The sequence below is a fragment of the Parasteatoda tepidariorum genome, chromosome 1, assembly GCF_982258835.1.
Source record: "Parasteatoda tepidariorum strain Cologne lab strain chromosome 1, Ptep-v5.0, whole genome shotgun sequence".
In the NCBI taxonomy this organism is placed as follows: Eukaryota; Metazoa; Arthropoda; class Arachnida; order Araneae; family Theridiidae; genus Parasteatoda; species Parasteatoda tepidariorum.
The window spans coordinates 118,680,949-118,699,698 of NC_141755.1; the positions used below are offsets into that span (position 1 = coordinate 118,680,949).

Genomic DNA, 18,750 nt, shown 5'->3' on the forward strand with positions numbered 1-18,750 from the left:
TTTTTGTTAACTATATTTGTTTATTGGAAAGAAGGAAAACGAAACTTTTATTTATTTTTTTTTTTTTTGTTCTGCACTGTACAGGTTTCAAGTTGGGCAACCAGATGACCAAAATTTTAAACTTAATATTAAGTGAATAAGGTATCATTTCCAAGGTAAAATATTTAAGAATTAGAAATAATGACTTATACCTTAATATCAACTTTCATTAAGTTAGACAATTAATTGAAGGGCAACATCATTTGAAATTTTTAACTGTGGTAAGTGAATTTCTAACAAAGTACAGTTTTTTTTTAAAAAAATTCGCACTAATATTGGAAAATGGAAGAATTAATAATTAAAGTGAACTGTAACAAAACAGGTTATTAACAGACACAAATGTGACTTTTCCCACTTTGATTTACAAAAAAAAATTCTCATACACTTATGTTTCTTGGTATCGCACGTAAAATATCATAATTAATCATACTGTGCAACTAAGATTTAAAAAAAATAAATTATTTTTCTGTTTTTTTTTCCTGTTCAAAGCAAGATTTTGATAATAATAAGTATTTTTATTGTAAATTAATAATTGGTTTTGCATCAGACACCACAGCTTTTCTTTTTATTGCATTTGTTTTAATTTATTTCCATCTCTTATTTTGCTTTTTTTATGAAATGAAATATGAATGGAAACCATTTAAATATTCCCTTAGGTTAATTTCCAATAATGTATTTCACTTCAATAACCTAATAAAATTTGTTTAACTATGCTGTGTTTTAAGTTAATAATATAAATAACTTAAAATAAAAAAAAATATATATAAAAACTTCATTAATCAATTTTTAAGTTAATTTGCTTATTTATTCGTTGCAAGCAACTCAGTTTCACTATTTTGAGAAACAATTTAACTTTATCAATAATTTGACTTAAATCTTGAAAACTTTATGTATTTAGAGAAAAAAAAATTCAGAGCATTCTATAGTTATTTATTTTTTTGAGTAAAGAAAAAAAAAATTTTTTTTAAAAATTATGAACCTACTTGCATAGCAAACTTCAATAATATCTCGCATCCTATTCAATTATTAGGTGATTGGAATAAATATTTTTAGTAGTTATTGGGCCTGTAATTGGCAAATGAAACTGTAGAAGGGGTATTAAAAAAGGATAAAAATGAATTCTGGAATTCACATAAAATTTTATAGCCAGAAAAAATTGTTATAGACTAATAATACAGTAAAAGAATTTTTTCCCCTTTTAATGTACAGTGACATCTTTTTCAATAGATTTTTTTTTTATTGTATATAAAAATAATGCAACATCTTGTCATTTTTTCCCTATTTCTGTATTAAAAAAAAGAAGAAAAATTCAGCGACAGATTTTTTATTCCAGAATTTTTTAAATTATTAAGTTTAAGGAAATATTGCTTAAATATGAGTTTTATTTACATTGTTGTTAATATACCTTGCGCAATTAAAATTAGTGATTTTTCAACTAACTTTTACAAGATGGAAAATGTATAATGCACATTGATTCTTCCATTCCAACAGGAAATAGAACACAATTTTAATTTTTTTTTGGGTCACTGTATTTCCTATTTGGTACATTTTGTGCAAAAACTACGAAACTAACAATTTAAAACATTTTTATTCGCTAAAAGTAATATATTCTACAAGCTAAACATATTATATTCTTCACATCTATTCAAGTTTTTATATTAAAAAAAACATTTTAAGTAAAATACTCTATAATATTGACACCTTTCTTGTACCCACCTGCACTTTATGAGAAAAGAAAACACGCTGACCGGGAAGTTTTAAGATTCTTACTGGAAAACCTGGAAAAATCGGGGAAATTTGAAACCTGATTTGAGTGGCCACCCTGGTTTTAGCACATTATCAAAAAGTTCAAGTTTTGTTTTTACTTATTTCAAAATAATTTAACAAAAAAAATTATTTTTAAAAAAAATATATTTCGATAAATTTTATTCTGTTCACTATATGCCATAAACTGAATTGGTATTTTTAAAACATATTATTTTTTTAAAAACACAGTTCCGTCCTATTTTGTTAATTGCGTATGTTTTTTTTTCCTTAACAGATTGATGCTATGAAAAAATCAGAAAGAGGAACGAGAAATGGAATTAGAGCTTTGTTGTTAAAAATTTAAATTGATTTTGTCAAATATTTAGTCTTTTAATTTGTTAAGATTAATTGAAAGATTTTATTTCAGTATATTGATACTAAATTTAGAGTATGCTATTGTTTGAACAATTAAATTTATGCTAATTCAGACACAAGAAAAGGAACTGAATGAAAAGCGGATGGAATTGAATGAGTTAAAGAAAGAAGAGTCTCAGATGGAAAGCAAACTCAATTCAAACAAAACTCAACTTGATGCATTGACTTCTTCTTTACAAAGTAGCACCCTTCAGATAAGTCAAGTAAATAATTTTATAATACTTAATATTGTTTATTAAATTTTAGCTTATTTTTAAAAACACTTGTAATAATAAAAGACAAATAATTCACTTTAATGTGATAACAATAGTAAATTAAAAACAATGCATGAAAACACAAATGCATCATTCTCGCTCAATCTTATATTTTCTCTATTTGATTTAGCTTATTTGGTTCGAAGAATGAGTTTGAGGCACTGAAATTTATCCACTGTCAAAAACACAATAAAACCTTTATACTTGTCTCTACTTATTTGTTATTTTTTATTTTTTAAATAAATTTAAAGCTCATTTTATTATTTGCTTTTTATGGAGAAGAAAAAGATGTAAACACAGCCTTATTTTATCCTTTTTCTATTTACTTTTTTTTCAAAATAAATTTCAAGCTTATGTAAGCAATTTAATTTTTTGTATATTTAATAAACTGATAATTCACGAAAATTGTACTTATTATATATTCCTACGCTATGATTTTCAATTATATCCTCTACTGCATTATTATGTTGTTGAAAATTGAGCTTTGAACTACTTGTTGAAAAAACTTGGCAGCTTAAAATATTTACAACTTAATTCGTCTTAGTATATTTTTTGTTGAAAACAATTAAAGTTGCCTTGTTTGTGTATTTTTGTCCAAATTAAAATTAGAAATGATCAAACACAAGACCAAATACAATACAGCACAGGCCAATGAGCGAAACTATCAAGGATATGGATAAGCAATTTAATTTTTTGTCTGTCGGTCAAAGTGATAATTCTCTAAAATTGTAATTATTATACTCCTTGCCTACACTTTTCAATTATAACCTTTTGCTGCATTTGTAAGTTTTTGAAAAACAACTTCTTAATGATAAACTTGATATCTTAAAATACTTCATTTGAATGTAGATTGTTTTGTTGAAGACAATTACTTAACTTTCCTTGTTTCTTTACTTTTCTTCTAGATTAAAATTAAAATTGACCAAATACAAGAGCAACATAGGTGAAAAGAGTGAAGCTATCAAGGATATAGATAATGTGCTTTCTTTTGTTGATTTCCAAAATATATCAAACTTTACTATGCATGGCTTTTCTACACCTAATGATGACAGAGCCTATATTTCACCAACATGTAAGTATGCATTTAGTTTTGATTAGATTATTTATCACTTAGAAAAATGCATTGTGTTTATCTTTCGTTCAGATCATAAAGGTCCATGTAAGTTTTAATTATTATAATTTGTTTACATATATAAAAGAAATTCTAATTTCAAATAATAAATACAATGCTTACATTTCTGTTCTAATTTTAAACTGTATAATTTTATAAATAATTATCAAACATCTAAGTGATGAAGGCAATCCCTTTATTTTACAAGATAGCAAATTTCTGGTATGTTGGGAGTATAAGTCATTTACAGAAACCTAAGATAAAAGATTTTAAAATTTAAAAAAACATTAAAAAAAAAGTCCTTAATTTTCCATTCAAACCATTACAGAGTGGGACACTGTTAACTTATTGATTCCAACACATATGATGTCCTTGAATCTTAAGATTTTTAGCTTTATGGTACATTTAAAAATGCTTTTACATCATGTTTTATTTTTTGAAATACTCTTGAAAAAGATATTTTGATTTTTTATATTTTTCATGTTTTTTTCTGGTTATAAGTATTGTTTTTTAAAAGAAAGCCCTAATATGCAAAATGTTATGAAAGAAAAAGAAAATTAATTGTATATAACATATTAAAATTGTATATAACACAGTTATTCATATCTATCACATCGATTATAAATGCATCAATATTTCTCGCTCAATTAATGTCCATCTTCACTTCTTGTTTATAAGTGAATTTTAGCGGTTCAAAAATATGATATATGGGTGATTCTCACGAAACCTGACAATTCGGACCAAAAAATTTCTTCAAATTTAAAGACTTCAAAGTAATCTAAAATTTTTTTCGTATACTTCTTTAGCTACACTTATTAATATCTTATAGACATCAGTGTAGTTTATTGACATTTGCTTGAGAAAAAAAATAAAATAGAAATTCACCAAATCTTGAATACCAGGAAAATGACATAATACCTTAGAAGTTTAAAAAACAGTCATTTTAGGTTAATAGTAAGTAACTCAACTTAAGCCTTTATGTTAGATGGACCATAAATTGCTTAAATTAATTCTTTTTATCCACTGTAGAAAGAAACAAAACATTTTTTGTTGCTGATATGTACAGAATAAAATTGTGTATAATAATCATTCATTAAATAAATAAATAACTTTGATTAGATCCAAGCATATTACAATCATTCATAAACTTGGTATTAGGTTAATATTTGCTTTCCCTCTTTACAGTATTAGCAGTTAAAAAGAATTTCTGGTAACACTTCAATGTCCTGGTATTCAGAGGCCAGGAAAATGACAGCCTAGATAATGACAAATTCGCCATTTTATAGCATGTAACTTTAGTTTAATTTAATATTTTGGCCGAAGACGTTTATATTCTGCAGAAAACAACAGTATTTCTTAAAATAACTCAGATGAATCTATGTAGTTTTTGTTATTAATGATTTCAAGAAGGCAGGAAAATGTCAGCATAAAAGCCTACTAATCTTGAAAAAAATTTTGAAATAGATTTTGAGCCAGAAAATTGGTTCTTTTATTCCTGCAACAAGACATGTTCAGATAGGAGGGTATCAAACCAATCTATTAACATAAGATATTGATTCCTGGCGCTATCTATTTCGGTTATAAATCACTAAATAAAAGTAGCCAGGAAAATGACAGATTTTCATGGGACAAACAAATAATTGACAGAAAAAATTATTTTAAACGAAGTTTTAGTAAACAATACCCTCTGCTTATGTTCTAGAAATGCTTACATAGGATAAGATAAAAAAAAATTAGATTTTGAAAAATGTATGGGAAGTTTTGAAGCTAGTTATTATGGAAATATTGTTTGGGACATGCCAGGAAAATGACATTTTGATATTCAATTTAATTTTTTAAGTATACAAAACAGTCAATGCTAGTGCAAAGTCATTTTAAAATGCTAACAGCAATGATATTTATTAAAATTTTTTTTAAAAAGTTCTTTTAGTATTATAGTATTAGATCTTGGAGCAAGGGACAGTGAATTGCCATGTTTCGTGAGAATCACCCATATACATTTTGATATATGGTATTTTAATTATTCTACTCGTGTGTGTTTCTTTAAAAGACAACACCTTAGAGCGTTTCTTTTTTTAATAAGTACTGGTCCATGACTTTGACCTAGTCATATTTAGTTAGTTTTGATGATTGTTACATTTGTGTTTGGTGCAGTATGACCAATTCTGATTCTTCTGCCATTAAGCTTTACATATATTGTAATCCATAAAAAAAAGTTCGTATTATCACCTATATGGGCTTTTATTTTGTTTTAACAGTTTTTTTTTTAATTTTTACTTTCTCCTTTACTGAATGCATTGTATCATATTTCATAAATTCAATGGTTTGTGTTACTTCCATAATGAAAAGGGAAAATTTTCTTGCTGAGCATGATTAAAAATATACACTAAGTGGAAGGGGCAGAAATTATTTTATGCGTCTGGGCTTTTCAGCTTTATTCGAAGTTCAATCTTTTTTTTTTCATATTCAAAAGGCAGTTTTCAAGTGCTTACTGTAATCAACTTTAAGAAAAGAGTGAATGAACTATGAAGTATTCGATATAATCACTTTATTATTCCACAAATGTGAAAAAAGTGCCTGACTGCATCAGTGATGTATAAAAAATGTGTTTTTTTTCAAAAAGTTAGTTTTCAGTTTATACATCATTCAATCCCTCTTCTAGAAATAAAAATGGTTGATATTTCTCAGAAAATATTTGCTTATACAATGACATTTATAAAATTTTTATTATTATTGTTTTTTGTTATTGAATTGGCAGATGTTAAATTGCTTAGATTATACAAGTCTAAATTTATTATTTTCAATTTTTTTTTCTTCATAAAATAAATTAAATCGAATTTAAACTTTCCAAATTATCGAATTTATGCAACTTTGTGGGAACTTAATTTGTTGGAAATTTGGATACTAATTTTTTTTATAGGTTTAGTTTCTTCACACTATGAATATTAAAATCTATATGGTTTGTCTGAAAGTATTTGCAATTATTTTTATAGTAGTACTTTGATTCTATATCAGACTGTATCAAACTGCATTTGTGATTTAGTTAGTTAAATAATTTTTAAAAATGCATTAAATATTTTTAAGGTCCCAAAAACCTTTGATGAAGTTGAACCAGCTGTAAATACACCTCTCAATGATTTTCAGGTAATCATATTTTCCCATTTATTTCTTTGAAGAGAAATTTTAAAATCTTTCTTATTATTCACAAAATATGCACCCCATTTGTGTTCTAAACATGTGGCCTCATGTTCTCTATGAGACATTAAGAGAATTATGTCAATTCGAGCATACTTATAGAATTAATTATTACTCAACATATGTGGAAATCAAATTGGAAAATTATTTTGAAATACAGTCGGACCTCTATTTAACGAAGTCGCTAAATTCCAGCAATAAATTCGTTGTATGGAAAATTCGTTAAATAGAAAAATCACCTTTTGAAATACTTAAACGACGCAAAACAGGTTTTATATTCATCAACACTAGACATAATTAAAATAGCAATGGCTGACACCTTTATCTTTTAAAGTAGTATTTGGTTATTTATTCTATTAATCTTAACCATAAAAGAAATCTGCATGGAAAACAAGAATAGAGCAAAACATTATCCAGTATTATACTACATACATTTTCAACTAAAAAAAGCTAAATTTATGCACAAAACTATATCTGCATTTATTATAATAGTAATTTTAAACATGCATTACAACATGCGTTCTTAAGTTTAATTGTTACTGATAAAATCCATTAATTTTGTCTGATTTTTTTGTTTGAAATGCAAACAGAAAGGAATTTTACTGCTTTCTCTATAAAAGTTAAGTGGCTGCTAAATCAATTCAAGGGCATTTCCCCCATAAAATGCGTTAACAAGTTTGAAATGTTCTGAAATATTTTGGGAAATAGAGAAATTGGATCTCAAGGAAAAGCTAGTAAAATAGGAAATTCATTTCGCTATTTGGAAGTTATTTTGCGAGGAAATTTCCAAAATCTTCTTGGTTCCTCGAAAAAATTCGCAAAATAGAGAAATTCGCAAAAGGGAAGTTCGTAGAATAGAAGTCCGACTGCAAATAATAATAGTTTTTTTATATCTCTGTAAACACATACAATTATGTTTGTTTGGATTGTGTGCATCTTTATAGTTCATCAACTGTTGGAGTATTTTGTATTTAAATGTGTTTTTAGATCTAAATAGTTTTTACCATGCCTTAACTCTTTGCTCATCTCAATCTGAAGGGCAAATACCTCCCTCAGATTGCCCAAAAATTTATTCCCAAACTTTCTTCTCCCCTTTCTCTACACGTCATAATAGTCAACTCATCTTACCAATACACAGTGGGCCGGCATCCAAGGTTTCGTGACCAAATTTCGATGAAGTTTGTTTCAAAATTTTGGGGGGGTTTTATTGAGGGTTTTCATGTGCAGGAAAATTGAATTCATTGCTCAAATTTTGAAAAACATTAAAAATACCAGAAAATACAAGATGGCGGCTGAAATATGGCGAGCAAAAGAAATATATATATATATACAGATGGGTGACAAAATAATATGAACACCTGTGAAATATCAGAAAATCTTTATTAATAGGGAGTTGGACCACCCTTTGACTGAATTACAGATTTATTACGACGTGGGTTCGATGCATAAAGGTCATGGACAACGTTTAAAGGAATATTAAGCCCTTCCTCTTGCAAAGCGGCCTCTAATTCCAAAAGATTTGATGGAGGTGGGAATCGGGAACGAAGTTTAGACTTCAAATATTGCCACAAATGTTTAATAATATTTAAGTCCGGAGACTGAGAGGGCCAGGCGCGATGCTCAACTTCATCGTCATGCTCTTCGAACCATGTTTGAACGCACCTACTGGTGTGGATAGGGGCGTAGTCGTCTTGAAAAATCGGTCGCTCTCCAGGGAATACAGTTTGTACAAAAGGATGAACATGATCCGCTAGAACGCTTAGATAATCATTAGATTTGATTCTCCCATGCAGACGTACTAGTGACCCAAGACCACGCCAAGATATCGCACCCCAAACCATAACGGAGCCAACTCCATGTTTCACAGTTGGTAAGAGGCATTCAGGATCAAACGCTTCCTTGAGTGATCTCCAGACATAAACGCATCCGGTGGTCTGAAATAAGGTGAAGAATGATTTATCGGATCATATTACCTGCTGCCACGGCTGTGGGGACCAGCCTTTGTGACCTCTACACCACTGACGGCACTTAAAGGCATTGGTTGCGGTTACCAAGGGCTTACGAATTGCCACTCTCCCATAAATATTCGCTGCATGAAGTTCTCTTTTAACAGTTCTAATTGAAACGGGGTCCTGAAGATGACTGTTCATGTCTGATGTTATCTCGGATAACGATTGCTTGTGTTTTCGAGCTACTACGCGCTGCAAGACACGTCTATCCCTATCATCAAGCTTTGAATTTCGGCCACTGTTTTGCTTTGAAATCTTCGTCCTACCTTCTTTCATGCATGCTGTCATAACGGCTGATACAGTACTTCTTGCAAACCATAAAAGGTTTGCTGTTTCTGTCACCGATGCTCCACTTAAACGCTCCCCAACAATCATCCCTCTTTGGAATTTTGACAGGTTAGACATTTCACCTTATAAAAGCTAGTTAGATAAACTCATACAACATAGGTGACTAATGTTGAGAGACTGATAGCTTCCTTTTCACGCTCACTAGGTGGCAGACTTCTGTTGCAGGTGGCGCGGCTGTACTGCAGGTGTGAAATAAGTCACACTTTTTCGCAGGTGTTCGTATTATTTTGTCATCCATCTGTATATATATATATATATATATATATATATATATATATATATATATATATATATATATATATATATATATATAGTGCGTTTAAGAAATTAAATATAGCAATGAAAATATAATAATTTTTGTAATTTTATATTAAAAATGAAGAGCAAATTATATTTCCGAAGTAATATTACAAAATAACGCGAAAATATGAAGAAAAAAAATTCTTTTTTCGGTATATTTAGTCCACCTTTGCAATATGGACAAAATGGGGCAGGTTTTTTCGAAGGAAGAAACATCAAAGAAGAAAGACAACAAAAAAAGTTACGCTAATTACCTCGTGGAAGTTTTTGGAGATAAGTTTCGAAAGTGATTCAAGCATTGTAAAATGGAAAATGATTAGATATAAACTGTAAGTTTGTCAAGAGTATTAACTAATCCAGCAAATTGAAAAATTGTACTATAATTTCAGACTAATTACTCTGATAAAAATGTAACAGTAAGGTGAAATTCGTATATATGTTTCTGGAATAAAAGTTACATTTGAAAAACATTTTTTAACATATTTTTCAATAAATTGTACTCTCGTCGGTCCAAAAAGTAAATTATAATGTTTGGAATGATTATGAATACTTAATTTGGGTGATATTAAAGCTGCGTAAACATATTTTAGTTGAAATTTAATTTTTGGGTCTTCTGGCCCACTGTGCAATGGTAAGTGCTAAGGAATTGAAACAGGAGACTTTTTAGGGACGAATGAAGGTTGTATTGAAAAAATCTTTGCTCTCTGTGTTTTTTTTTTCTTTTTTTAAATCTCAATTCATTTTGTTGTTGAGAATTAAAATCAGAATACTTAAAAAAAGTTTGAGGCATATTTTTAATAAAATAAAAAGTTTATTTTTTTTTTTTATTTGGAGATAGTCTTTTTTTCACCTCATAATTAAAAAAATTAATTTCTTTTTAAAATAAAGAACTGATTTTATTCAAATTTTTAGTTACTTTAATGATTGTTTCCATAATATGACATAATTATTTAATACTAATTAATATCATTATCAAGATCTAAAATTTACGTTTCCTTTTTCTAATTTTTTTCCTTGAATATGTGGAAACGCATTACATGAATCAAATTTATACAGGCAAAAACTAAATTTATTTTAATTGTCTTCATAAATTGTTTATAGAATATATATTTGAAAATATAAATTTTATATCCTTTTAAAGTGAAACAAGATTTTAATATTATAGTCAGTGACAATGAGTTGTAAAGAAAAAAAATTTTGTTGACCAGGTTTTAATAATTTCTTTCTTTCTTTATATGAATAATAAATTGTGACTTTATAGATTCTATTTCCTTTATCGACTCTAAAAACTTTTATGTGGCACTTGAAGAACTTCTGAATCTAATACAGATTGCATAAAGTGAATTTCAATTTTGTTCTTTTTCCACAAACATTTAAAATATTTAACAGTACCTTCATACTTTGATAATTATAGATTATTTTCTCTCATAATTAATCTAACACGCTTTATGAATCATAAAAGAAATAAAAACAGTAGAAAAAAGCACCTTAATTAGCAGTTATATAAATTCAGATTCAATTTGATATCAGCGATTGAACCCAATTTTAATGAAGGTAATTAAATTGTTGTTATAATCAAGGCAAATTATATATTTTTAAAAACTAATTAATATACAATGTTTAATTTGAAGTTTTACTTAATATATTTTCAATTTTTAATTCAATTATATAATATATAGTAGTATTGTTATAATGTATCAACAAGCAATAGTCTCTAATTGAAAATTATTATTTGCATATTATCACACCTGAGTACCCCTCTACTTTCCCTCAGAGCGGTGAAACCCTGAACAAATTTATAACACGTTTTAATCATAATTCCTCAAATTTTAACAAAAACATTCTGGGTTAAAAGCGCAAAATGTTCCCATTCCTGTTATACTCATACTTTTTTTTTTAATTTTAGATATTTTATCGTTATTTATTTTGTTTAAATGTTCTATTAGAATCTTTCCAGGAGTATCCATTTAAAAGTAGTCAGTCCTTCGAAGGTAAAACAAATGGATTTGCTAATGATCCATTTTATGGTGAAGATTCGTTCAAATCTGGTAAGATGACGTCAATATTTAGATAAGTTTCTTAATATTTCTTTGTTTTTTCACGGAATTAGTTAACTGAAAGTACCATTTTTGTTTCATTTATAAATTATATATATATATATATATATAAATCATTCCATAGTCAATCTTCTATTTTTCTTCTGTAGACTATAAAGCAAAACATTTTTTAGCCAATCCTCAGAGTAAATATATGCATATCTAAAAACACATGTCAATGTTTATATGGTATATTTGTAAATTTTAAAAAATGTATATGATTTTTTTCCACTTTAAAATAACTTAACAATGGATGTGAACCAGCAGTATGTGAATACGCTGTTCATAGCTATTGATATTAACAATTCTACTGCTGACATTTTTATTATGGCTTGGAGACAACACTATAATTTTAATGTATATATTTTTAAAGGCTTTTATTATGTCTTATTATTTCATATGAAAATTTTATTTTGTCTTAATATTGTTTTGGAGCATTTTATTTTAACTTATTATTAAATTTTTAATGATCCTTTGAATAAGTTCCTGCATTTATCTTAAAATTGCTGGTATCTAAACCATTCATTGATAATGGCAATTTTTATTTGATTCGTTTTTTTTTTAGTTATAAAATTTTAGTTATAAATTATTTCCACCTTTAATTTAAAAATGTTGCTCTTTGCTTTTAACTCGAATGATTTTGTTACACTCTTCAAATGACATTTTGTACTATAAATAGTTTTTGCATAATTAAGGTTTTAATTATTATTATGTGAAGTTTGCTTTTTATTTAATTTAATAAAACTGAATTTATGTATGTTTTAGCTTTATAGTTTGTTTCACTTAAAAAAAATTTTTTAATTATAATAAAATTTTGATTGATAATTAATGTTATTCAGGAATATATAGTGTCTAGAATTTTCTCTTATTTTACAGATCCCTTTTGTTGATACTAATGTTGCAGCAGCAGCAGCAGTTAGTGATCCTTTCAGTGGAGACCCTTTCGAAAGTGCTTTTAATGTAACTGCATCACAATAAAAAGAAGTGAGAATTTGGATTTGAATATTTTAAACAATTTCTTTTATTTTGATTATTTCAAGTTTTTAACAGGTATTAATAATTGGTTGTTATGCAATACATATATATATTATTATTTCCATTTCAGATAGAAATTCTGACTACCATTGATTTTCTGTAATTTCTGCGGGTGTTAGCTTTTGTTTCTGATTGTTGAAACTTTGACAAACACAATATTAATTAGTAAAATATTAATCATTTGACTAAAATTAATATTATTAAATGTTTTTTTATCCTTATCATTTTTCAAAAGCAAGACAACTTATAAAAAGCGAATGAAATGTTTTATTTTGATAATATTACATATATTAGAAACTTTTAATACAATTGATCAAATATGCAGTTCGATCAGAATTTACAAGTTATTAAACATTATGAATAATGTTTCTTAGGGGTGTAAATTATGGAATAGCAGCTATTTGACTCTGCAAATGCATAGCTCTAGATATTATTCTTGAATTTTTTTTTTTAATTTTTTTTACTGTCAAAACTGTATAAAAATAGAATTGAATAAGCATTTATAGTTTAAGGTTTTTGAATTCCTTTTTGTAAATTGGTTAAAAAATACATTTCTTATTAGTTTTAATTCAGTTTACTGCATTATACATTTTTAAGCATAGTAATTCTAAAAAAATTTCGATACATATACATTGTATTTCATATATTTCTTTTGCTTAAAACTTATGATTCTTATAATATTAGAGCAAAATGTTCCATTATATACTGGTTTTAAAAATTAAGAAGAAATTTTAGATGTAATAGATTATATCCAGAACTTCTGTATATATTATAGTGAAATTTACTGTCAACATAATTAATGTAATACAAATTTAATGACCTTTCAACAAATATGCCTTTTGCATGATCATGTGTAGCACTCATATGAGTTCAAAGGATGAAATAGTGGATAAAAAAATGTAATAAGAAAATAGGTTAATATGGTCCTGCATATGGAATAAGCCTAGAATTTATTTTGCTCCAAAGCATCTATCCAAAATGAGATAATCTAGATATGAGAAAATTGAATTTCATCTATCTAGATGTGAAGAAATTTACCTTTCATGCAATAGTTTTTTGGGTGGAGGGCCAAGGGAATTGGACAGAGCCGCAGTTTTTTAAAGAAAAGTGTAAACGTTTTGAAGCAGTAAAAAATGTTAAAAGGAATCTGTCAAACCCTCCAGTGGGTTAAAGTATTGGGCAGTTTTAAAGTTCTTGGGGCAGTTGGTCATGATCATCTAGCAAATATTGATTTCAGTCCCTTGAGGGTTTTTTTTGGAGAGATATCGCACGCTTAAATTGCTCTCCTCTCTAGAGTGTACCATGCATGTTATATGGAAATCCGGAGACCTAATTATCAAATCTACTTGACCAAAATCTGCACTTTTTGAGAAAATTGTCTGCCAGGTGAGCTCTATGTTGTTACCTTAAAATAGAAACAGGGATAATCTCACCTCTGAAAAGGCAAACAAAGAGTATCAAGGGCTCTTTTTTATACCTTGTGCTAGTCAAAGTGCTAGTTTGTAAAAGATATAGGGGGTCTGCAGCTATTCAGCATACTGCTTACTCGGACCACGAACACTAAACTTCCATAATTGTAAATTTCTTAATCATTACACTGGTAACATTAGAGAATAGATAGTGGGGCTTTTGTTCAAAAGGGAAACTCTTTCATATGAAGAGAATCAGTAGTTTACCAAAACTTCTCAAGTATCTGAGAAAACAACCATTATGTTATTTCATTACCATTCCATTCACAACCATTACGTGTTTTCCTTTTAATGGATACAGTTGACCCAAATTTGATTTAGATCCAGTTTTGATTTTAAACAGTCAACCTCAAAGAAGTCAGATAGACTGCGATTTTCTGAAAAGTGAAAATATAGACTTAATAGATTATCCAGCAAAAACTTAAGATCTCGACTCTATGAAATATGTCTGAAATGTTCTGGGAAGAGCAATTAAATCTTTCAGGGACCCTCAGACAACCCTGAAGATAACCTCTAGACCCTGAAAATAGTGTTGAATAATTGAGACCAATTTCTACTTAGCTGATTTATTTCCACCGTTTTTGTTTGAGAATGTATTGTATGTCTGTGAGAAGGGGGCCATAGTTTGGAGCAATTTTTCATTTGTTCGATTCAGTAGCTCCTGTTTCATACCTGGTGAATGTTCATTATATATGTATTGTATCAACTCAAGTGCATTCAAAGCATTATTACTTTCTTTATAGAGTGATCCATTCTCTGCAAGTGATTTGATACTGCTTCTACCCCCTGGTAAGTAGTTGTCTCAAAATTTATTGCATTTTGACAGATCTGAAACTACTTATTTATTTTTTGCTCTTCATTTTTGAAAACTCTAGCTTTCCAAGTTCTAACTCTAGGCAAAATTGAGTCTGCTTTTCCCTGCTAACTTGTTACCCATTGAATAACATTGAGATAAGTTAGTTTTTGTTGCATGGGCAGGAATAGCCCGGTTGGTAGGCTGCTGGCCAAAGAATCCCCGCGTATTAAATTGTGACTAGGACACTTTAAATTTGTTGGGGTCACAAAGTCCTTCAAGTTCCCATAACAAATCAATACCTCTGGGAGTACTGAATTGGGCATTGATCTTCCTCTGGTTAAGGTCAAAATCATGATGCGTGGAGGAATGAATGGAGTGTGACTGGTTCCTCCCTGTAAAACGGGCTGTGACGTGTGTATGGCTGTTCTTGGGCATAGATGGTGACAATGAAAAAAAAAGGAAATGCGCTCTGCCTTAAAATAGCTTGGATTCTCATGGCAGGATTGCCGTTATTGGCAAGTGACATTTGTTACAGCAACAGTTTTTGCTGCAACAATGCAACCTGTTCAACCTTTTAACCAATTTGCAAAGTTATGCAAATATTTCCCTGTCAAGCGCAAAAATTGATGTTAGCTAAAAGTTTAAGCTTAGAAAGAGCCAGAGCTATTACTTAGCTGGTTAAAAATAATTTTATTCTAATTATTTTAATAAATGTATTAATACTTATTTCTTGTTTTTAGAAATAGGTCGTTTTGATCCGTTTGGTTTATCTCAAGCAAATTCTAAAAAAGCTCCTTCTATGGTATGTATGTCTTTTTGGTTTTAATTTGTTTATGACAGATTTTCAATTGTTCTATGATTTAATTTCACTGAATTTTCTGAAACTTTTCTTAATAAATGAGAGATAAATATTCAGAGTATTAATGGGTAAAACTGTCTGCATTTATAAATTTTGGTTGTTGTTTAATATTTACAACTTTATCTATTTTTAAAAAATTAGCTTTATAAAAGCAGGCTGGCAACCCACCTTGAAAACTTGGAATTGTCAGGGATTTTTTTTATACTGGAAAAAACCTGGATAAATCAGGGAATTTTTAAGAAAAGCTAGAATTTTTTTCTTAATTTAAATTATTTCACCATTCGTTATATCCACTTTATTCAGATGGAAAGTTATCGTCGAACAGCTGAAATATTATCAACTTGGCAATACTTCATTAAAATTCTCTCCATTATTACCCAGATAAACTAGAATGCCATATGAAACTCTCCCATGTTGCTAAATGAATGGAGAAATCTTTGACTTCTTTGGAGATGGGACTAAGCAGTTAAGGAAAGTCAAAAATTGAGGGGGAGATGGAAGAAGGGGTTAGTATATTTGCTTCTGTCCATAAAAGGAGGGTCTTCCTGTTTTTTATCTTCTTGTCTGTGGGCTAAATTCATTTACTGTTCAAGTTTGTTAAGATGCTTTGGGTGTATTTTTTTTCTTTTAACAAAATGTTTCAGTATTTTTAATTTTATAAAATTCTTCGAAAAATAATTGGTTATAATTTAATAATAGATTTTATCTTACACTCTTTTTCTGAAAGCTTTTGTACTTCCATCCAATGAATTATTTTTTTCTCAGCAAAAAGGCTTCGAAACATGAAATAGAATAGATTGTAAGAGCTGTACAAAATGATTATTTAATTTAAGCTGGCAATAAATAAAGCTATTAAATTATCATTTTTTCTAAGCAGTCTTTTTTCCCAGAAAAATTTGTTATAGGCTAATAACACAGTAAAAAATTTTTTTTTATTTCCTTTTAATGTGCAGTGACATTTTTTTCAATAGATTTTTTTTAATTTTATATAAAAATAATGAAACTTTCGGTATTCTTTTCCATATTCTTAAATAAAAATAGCAACAGCTTTTTTTCCAAGATTTTTAAAGCTATTTAATTTAGCAAATATTGCTTATATATGATTTTTATTTACATTGTTAGGATATCATACACAGTTAATATTTGAATGGTTGATTTTTCAACTGACTTATACAAGATGGAAAATGCTACTAAAACGCATTGATCCATTAATTCCAACAGGAAATATTAAACATTTTAAATTTAAGGAAGCTAATAAATTGAAAAATGTTTATAGTATTAAAATTAAAATTTTCAGTCATTATAGTGATTATCATTAACTAAAATTCATATCCATCCTGAAAAATTTATGTCTGACACTGAAGTAAAAAATTTCAAATTAATTATATATCATATGTTACAAGTTAAGAACTGCATAGAATTTCTTATTCAAGTGTCAGTTTCAAAATTCAGTCATATTTACATTTAAATTGTAAACAAATTCACAGAGTTCAGACAATTATCAATCAATTAAATGAGTAATCGTTTTCTGCTTTTGTGCGATTTACATCAGACACCCACAATTAAATCCATTTATTTTAACTTATTATAATCAGTTTTTACAAAATAAACTGTTTTTCGATTGGTTATGATGTAATAATATTTAATATAAAAATTTGATGATTATAACTTATGTTTATAAGATAATTTTTCTAAGGAATTCATGTTAATTTTTTATGCATGACACCATGGAATTGCCTATTTGCAAGAAGAAGAACAATTAAATAATCTAAACGAAAAAAAAACATGGGGTTAGATAAGAATTCTTTAAATATTCTAATTTCTAATAAGAAAAAAAAATTAAAGAATTTTATTTACTGTTTTTCTATAGAATATGCAACAAGAAATTTGACAGTTTTGCCTCTGCGAATACTGAATATCTCTTAAAATAATAGGGCTAATTCAAAGTAAACAACATTATTTAAAAAAATTTCTTAAGATATTGGTTTAAAGAAAAAAATATCAATGAATTTTGTAAAGAGCACTGTTTGGATAAAATAAAGTATAAAATGGCCCTATATTGAAATGTAAATAAATATAAAAATTTACTGATGTGTAATCACCCGGAGTTATTTTCTTTTGCTTAATGAAAATATATTAAACAGTACTTATCCAAGGTTTTTTTGGGTCACTCAGTATTTTTTTCTATTTGGTACTTCATGGTTCAAAAAGGCATAAATTCTATAAATTGAAATTCAGCCCAACAGAGTTGGAAATTTGGTTTCAAATTGATGTATGGTATTTTAGTGTGGAAAGGCGATACAAATACGACTTGTTAAAAGTCCGGAATTTGTTTCTTCAATTGTTCCATCTTGCAATCATTAAAAGATTTTTGCAAGATTGAAATATTTTGCATTTTTGAAGTTAGGATCAAACATATATTAATTTTCAGCAGTAAAGAAATGTTTTTTTTTTAGGTCTGAAATTTGAAAAAAATCCGACAACCAACCACATGCATACAGCGTAAGGGAAAGATAAACCGAGAAGCTATGCTTATGTTTAATGATAATTTATTTTAAATGATTAGTCTGTCTTGAAATATAAAAAAATAATTAAGCAAGGCAATCACAGTCCGATTTTTTAGAACACGTGAAATACTTACTTAAACCATCTCTTATACAATCGTTCTATTGAAAGAACTCCCCTTGCCATTCGTCTGGAGCAGAGACGGTGACGAACTATTTCAAGTTGGAGTGTTGGGTCAATATTTAAGATAGGTTTGGTGAGAGAAAGGGAATCAGGGAAGAAAAGCACCCTCTTGCGATAAACTTTTTCTGCTATTTTTCTGGTTTCCATAGCAGTAGATGGCTTTAAACTTTGTCCTAGGGTGATTTTTTAAACAGACAAACTATAAGTTACTGTCTTGTTCCTCCCTGTTCCCGTAATCTTTTGCTCCGTCCACACTTTCGTTTTGTAAAATATAAGTGTTACTATTTTTTGAATAAATTTTTATTGTAATTTATCATTTGAAATGTCGATTACCACGTTTGTTCTCTTATAATTTTCTTTGCAATTTTTA

At 28.1% G+C, this 18,750-nt stretch overlaps 1 long non-coding RNA gene across 1 annotated transcript; it reads left to right on the forward strand.

The window, feature by feature from the left end:
• Positions 1–3,385: 3,385 nt before the first annotated feature.
• LOC147816790 (uncharacterized) lies at positions 3,386–12,517 on the forward strand. The gene is made up of 4 exons (XR_015428585.1): positions 3,386–3,546; positions 6,670–6,729; positions 11,395–11,485; positions 12,410–12,517. It is a non-coding gene; the product is annotated as an uncharacterized LOC147816790 (long non-coding RNA).
• The last annotated feature ends 6,233 nt before the right edge of the window (positions 12,518–18,750 follow it).